At 43.4% G+C, this 6596-nt stretch overlaps 1 non-coding gene across 1 annotated transcript; it reads left to right on the top strand.

The window, feature by feature from the left end:
- The first annotated feature begins 5641 nt into the window (after nucleotides 1-5641).
- Nucleotides 5642-5713, top strand: TRNAT-CGU (transfer RNA threonine (anticodon CGU)). Its single transcript has one exon. It is a non-coding gene; the product is annotated as a tRNA-Thr (tRNA).
- The last annotated feature ends 883 nt before the right edge of the window (nucleotides 5714-6596 follow it).

Consider the following 6596-nt stretch of genomic DNA (forward strand, 5'->3'; position numbering starts at 1 on the left):
ATGCATGCGAAGTTGACACTCTTCCAAAATAGTGGGATTATCATTAACTAAAGTCATGACCTCTCCAAACCCACTTTTATCAAAAATACCATAAGATTGAACATTCTCCAAATATGTGGGATCTAAAGTTGACACTCTTACAAACCCACTTTCAATATTATTGCAAACGTTTTATCAATCTCATATTCATCATGGGGCTTAAATAAATTTTCAAGATCATAAGATGAAATCACCCCAATCATGATCATTGCAACAAGTAGTAGACATAGCAAAACTAGCATCCCCAAGTTTAGGGTTTTGCATATTATTATCATGATTGTCATCAAGAGAATTTATAGTAAAATCATTGCAATCATGCTTTTTATTCAAGGAGCTATCGTGAATCTCTTCATAAATTTCTTCATCACAATTTTCAGATTTACGAATTTTAAGCAAAACCTCATAAAGATAATCTAGTGCACTCAAATCACTAGAAATTGGTTCGTCATAATTGGATCTCTTAAAAAGATTAGCAAGGGGATGAGGATCCATAAACTTTTAGCAAGCGAAGATGCAAGCTAAAAGAAGGCACATGGTAACACAAGATCGAACGGAAGGAGGGCGAAGAAAAGGCAAAGGTTTTCAAAAATCATTTTAGAAGTGGGGGAGAGGAAAACGAGAGGCAAATGGCAAATAATGTAATGCGAGGGATAAGAGTTTATGATGGGTACTTGGTATGTCTTGACTTGTGCGTAGACTCCCCGGCAACGGCGCCAGAAATCCTTCTTGCTACCTCTTGAGCACTGCGTTGGTTTTCCCTTGAAGAGGAAAGGGTGATGCAGCAAAGTAGCGTAAGTATTTCCCTCAGTTTTTGAGAACCAAGGTATCAATCCAGTAGGAGGCCACGCTCAAGTCCCTTGCACCTACACAAACAAATAAGAACCTTGCAACCAACGCGATAAAGGGGTTGTCAATCCCTTCACGCCACTTGCAAAAGTGAGATCTGATAGAGATGATAAGATAATATTTTTGGTATTTTTATGATAAAAGATTAAAAGTAAAGATTGCAAAATAAACGGTGCCAGAAATAGCTCGCTGACGGGAGATTAATATGATGGAAAATAGACCCCGGGGCCATAGGTTTCACTAGTGGCTTCTCTCAAGATAGCATAAGTATTACGGTGGGTGAACAAATTACTGTCGAGCAATTGATAAAAAAGTGCATAAGTATGAGAATATCTAGGCATGATCATGTATATAGGCATCACGTCCGTGATAAGTAGACCGACTCCTGCCTGCATCTACTACTATTACTCCACACATCGACCGCTATCCAGCATGCATCTAGAGTATTAAGTTCATAAGAACGGAGTATCGCTTTAAGCAAGATGACATGATGTAGAGGGATAAACTCATGCAATATGATATAAACCCCATCTTTTTATCTTCGATGGCAACAATACAATACGTGTCGTTTCCCCTACTGTCACTGGGATCGAGCACCGCAAGATTGAACCCAAAGCTAAGTACTTCTCTCATTGCAAGAAAGATCAATCTAGTAGGCCAAACCAAACTGATAATTCGACTTGCAAAGATAACCAATCATACATAAAAGAAATCAGAGGAGATTCAAATATTGTTCATAGATAATCTTGATCATAAACCCACAATTCATCGGATCTCGACAAACACACCGCAAAAAGAGTTACATCAAATAGATCTCCAAGAGAATCGAGGATAACTTTGTATTGAGATCCAAAGAGAGATAAGAAGCCATCTAGCTAATAACTATGGACCCGAAGGTCTGAGGTAAACTACTCACACATCATCGGAGAGGCTATGGTGTTGATGTAGAAGCCCTCCGTGATCAATGCCCCCTCCGGTGGAGCGCCGGAAAAGGCCCCAAGATGGGATCTCGCGGGTACAGAAGGTTGAGGCGGTGGAAATAGGGTTTTGGCTCCGTATCTGATGTTTCTAGGGTATATGAGTATATATAGGCGAAAGAGGTCGGTCAGGAGAGCTACCAGGGGCCCACAAGGGTGGGGGGCGCGCCCAGGGGGCAGCCGCGCCTCCCTGCCTCGTGGCCTCCTTGTTGATTGCTTGACGTCCACTCCAAGTCCTCTGGATCACGTTTGTTCCGAAAATCACGTTCCCGAAGGTTTCATTCCGTTTGGACTCCGTTTGATATCATTTTCCTTCGAAACACCGAAATAGGAAAAAACAGCAATTTGGGCTGGGCCTCCGGTTAATAGGTTAGTCCCAAAAATAATATAAAAGTGTATAATAAGCCCATTAAACATCCAAAACAGAATATATATTAGCATGGAACAATCAAAAATTATAGATACGTTGGAGACGTATCAAGCTACTGGTACATACCCTCAGCCCCGAGGGTGAACTACTCCCTCCTCGTCATGGAGAGCGTCGGGATGATGAAGATGGCTACTGGTGAGGGACCCCCCCCTCTGGCAGGGTGCTGGAACAGGGTCCCGATTGGTTTTTGGTGGCTACAGAGGTTTGCGGCGGCGGAACTCCCGATCTAGGTTATGTTCTGGAAGTTTGGGTATATATAAGAGGTTTTGGCGTTGGTAACAAGTCAAGGGGGTCTCCGAGGCGGCCACGAGGTAGGGGGGCGGGCCCGGGGGTAGGGCGCACCCCCACCCTCGTGGATGCCTCGGGACTCTTCTGGCCCATCTCCGATACTCCGTGGGCTTCTTCTGGTCCAAAAATAATCTCCGTGAAATTTCAGGTCAATTGGACTCCGTTTTGTTTTCCCTTTTCTGCGATACTCAAAAACAGGGAAAAAACAAAAACTGGCACTGGGCTCTAGGTTAATAGCTTAGTCCGAAAAATCATATAAAATAGCATATAAATGCATATAAAATATACTAGATGGATAATATAATAGCATGGAACAATCAAAAATTACAGATACGTTGGAGACGTATCAATATGGGAACCAAGGGGATATCTGAGGTGTAATAAGGGCCTATTTCATACAGCTCTGCATAAAATTCAACTCCGCTCTAAAGAACGCAAGCCAAATGGAGTAGCTCCTCCACACACACAAAACTAGAATCTATGGTCAACTCCTCGTTTTTCGTGAAACTCTTTAGGGGGTGCTTAAAAAAAACTCTTGTTCAAAAAGTCCACGCGGAGTTGGTGGAAAATTACCCACCACTGCCACTGTCGGAGATGATCCTAGCAGATCCCTCGGTAGGGTATGCCAACATTGTGACTAGGTCGGAGGGGAAACAAGGAGACGAGTTTACCCTAGTTCAGGCCCTTCGATAGAGGTAAAATATTACTCTTGCTATGTGTATGTTGCGATTGGGGTGTACAAAGTACAAGTATGAACCGAGAGATTGTATGATCTCTAAGGTGCTCTATCGACAAGCCCATCTTCGGCTGGCATAAGATGCCGAGGCCCTAGGGTTACATGAGTCCTAGTCGGTTACGTCAGTGGAGACGAGTCCTCCACAACTTCGTCTTCGTTGTCTTGAAGGGCAAGGCTTCCAGAGTCTAGTTTCTCCCAGAGAGCCCATGGACTTCCATGATGGCTTAGGGTGTAACCAACCTAGAGGGGGGGGGGGGGGGGGGGGGGGGGGGAGGGCCGACCTACTTGGATCGGTAACCGACAAGGTGAGGTACCCCTGCGCCGTAACTCCGTCGGCCACTGGTAAGTGGATACCCCTTCGTTGTTTACCCACGTTGCAGATCCCCCAATAGGCCTTTCCCACCAAAAATTTTCATTCCTGAAGCCGGAGCTAGCTGGAATCCAAATAGGATAAACTGCTCTCTGGCGGAGAAGTCCTGGGTGGAACTACTTGAAAGTGATTTTCTTTTAAGAAGGATTGCCCAAAAGTGGATTTGATGGAGTTGAGCGGATTTTGGTGGAGTGAAGTAGTCCCAAACAGACCCTAAATTCTTGTTGCCGGTTAAAGCTTCATATCATGCCAGTGATCCATTCGTAGCTTCATCCATTGAAATCTTGCATGATCATATCCTCATATAGAGCATAATATAATGATACTCTTCTTTGGAGTTGAATCCACATATGATGAAGTTTTGCTCATACAGTAACTACTAGATGGACTTTGGTACCGGACAAATCCTTATCTCATGTACACCTGGTCTGATCATCTATGCGTACTCTGCTCAATGAAAACCCCTATCAAGGGGTCTGACGATATTATGAATCAACATGCCCCTTTTGCCCATGCAGAGGGGCATGACATATCTTATTCGACGATGTTGCATCAAGTGACCGCTATAACACCCACAAGCCTATGGGCCAGCCCAGTTCTGATAGCTTGACACTAGTAGCGGTTCTATATCGACAGGTTCCGCTGGTTTGTTGTGGCTTTTTTCTTCAGTTTTTCTCAGTTGATTTTTTCGTTGATATTCTTTTGGCTTCTCGTTGCCTTTGTTTTTTTTCCTTCCTTTGTCCATTTCAGGTTTTTTGGGTGGTGGTGGATGTTACACGGAGAATGATTTTGAAATACAGGAATATTAAACCTAGTCATGTATGATTATTTCTTAATTCAATATTTTTTCTAATGCATGGAAATTTTAAAGTATATATGGACATTTTTTCAGACAGACAAATATTTATAATGCATTATTTTTATTTTCGCATATATATATATATATATATATATATATCACTGTTTTCAATAATACATTAAATTTGTCAGTAAACCGACAACTGATTTTTCTTTGAGGGCCAAGAGCAGCCAGTTTTTCCTTCATTTCAGGAGCCAACATTACCAGGATATTTTCCTTCATTGTCTGTAATAAACGGTGTAACTATTGTGAAGCATCAATAAAATGCGCCATCAAGGCTTTTCCTAAAAAAAACATGACTTTGCGCGGTTAGTTGCACAAACTGAAGATACTACCGTCTACCGGCTGAAGAGTCGACACCGGGCGATCTGCAAACATAACAATAGGAAGGGAAGGGACATGCACACCGGTCGACCTAGTGGTCTCCGTCTCAGCTCTAGATGTAGTCGAACTTTATATGAATATCAGTTGTCGGCTCAAGTTCAGCGTGCACATAATTAGCATGTCAGATGACACTTACTGGATCCGTGAATGAGATGTTCATCATCGGTTCTTATTGCTGATCTGTCTGTCAGTGCATCTGTGCAGTTTTTGTTAGTAGGGAGAGAGAGGTGCCTGAATTTAGGTACTACTCCAAGACTGCCGCTGGATCCAACTGCACAGATCTGCAATAAGTTCAGGGTGCAGGTTAAGTTCAGCATGCCATCGCATTTCACTGCCGCTGTATAAATAAGGCTTACGGTTCGGCGCACCGCGCACCACGCAGGCGATATGTAAACGTTAAACAGAAAGATGTGCTGGCGTCTCGTGGCATGCATGCACATGCGACACAAGATCAGTGGTAACTGGTCTGTTGATCTCAAGTTGTGCACCTCTGAACTTTCGTTTAGTTTGTTGACCCACAGATATCGCGCAAACCAAAGTCCAGAAAAGGCCCTCGCTACACTGCATTTTCCTTTCGCGAAAAGGACCCAGATCTGATCTGTTATGAAGGTTCATTCAGAATAACTGTAGATCGGCACACAACTTCTGTCGGCGACCATTTGATTTCTGCATTTCCATTTATAAAATATAAATAACCAAACATAGCACAAATGCCTCCGTAGCATAGTGGTAGTGCGTTCCCTTCGTAAGGGAAAGGTCGTGAGTTCGATCCTCACCGGGGGCTCAAAAAATGTCTTTTTTTTAATCTTTTCCTAGCCTTATTTTAATTATTATTTTTAACTTTTTGGCTTCTTGCTCATGTCCCAAACGGTGAGGTAAGATCACCTTTTTTTTTGGATGGGAACGCCTCATGGCATTTTATTCAATTTGGGGTAAAGTAACATCATGGAGTACAAGAGGTAAAAGAAAAGCAGGCGTTACATCTACCCAGTCCTCACAAATTTTAGAATCATAGCATCTTCTAGCAAGAAAATGGGCTACTCCATTAGCTTCTCTTGGACAGTGTTTGAAGTTGATCCCCGGAATGTTATGCGCCAAAAGAAAGCAATCAGCTAGTATCGCCGAGTGAGGGCTCCAGATTTCCGAATCTCCATTGCATGCTTGCACTAACTCGAGACAATCAGACTCTATCTGTACATTATGGCAGCCCAGTCTCTACCAGTTTTAATCCACTCCTTAGTGCAATTGCTTCGGCCGCTTGCGGACTAATTGTGTTGTCAATCATTTCTGAAATCCCAGCCACAGCTTCTCCCCTGGAATTACGCAGAATCGCCGCTGCCGCACCACTGCCATCCTCGAAAAACGACGCATCTATATTAAGTTTATATGTACCTGGTGCTGGTCTTTGCCAATGCTCAGTAGTAGTCTGTTTGGGCGTTCGGTTAGCATGATTCATAGAGATGGCCTGAATGGCAAAAGCTGTACTTGGTGTGGGTTTAATTCTTTCTCCTTTAACTAGCTCACGACGCTCCCACCAAATATACCAGGCCGCCACCGCAATCATTTCCTGCAGCCCCAACTGACCGAGAACAGGTGATTTCTTCACTGGGTACTTGAGAAGTTCCTCCATCACCACTGAACCCGAACGGTCAGTGTTAAGAGCCCTC

The sequence above is a fragment of the Triticum aestivum genome, chromosome 1D, assembly GCF_018294505.1.
Source record: "Triticum aestivum cultivar Chinese Spring chromosome 1D, IWGSC CS RefSeq v2.1, whole genome shotgun sequence".
Lineage (NCBI taxonomy): Eukaryota > Viridiplantae > Streptophyta > Magnoliopsida > Poales > Poaceae > Triticum > Triticum aestivum.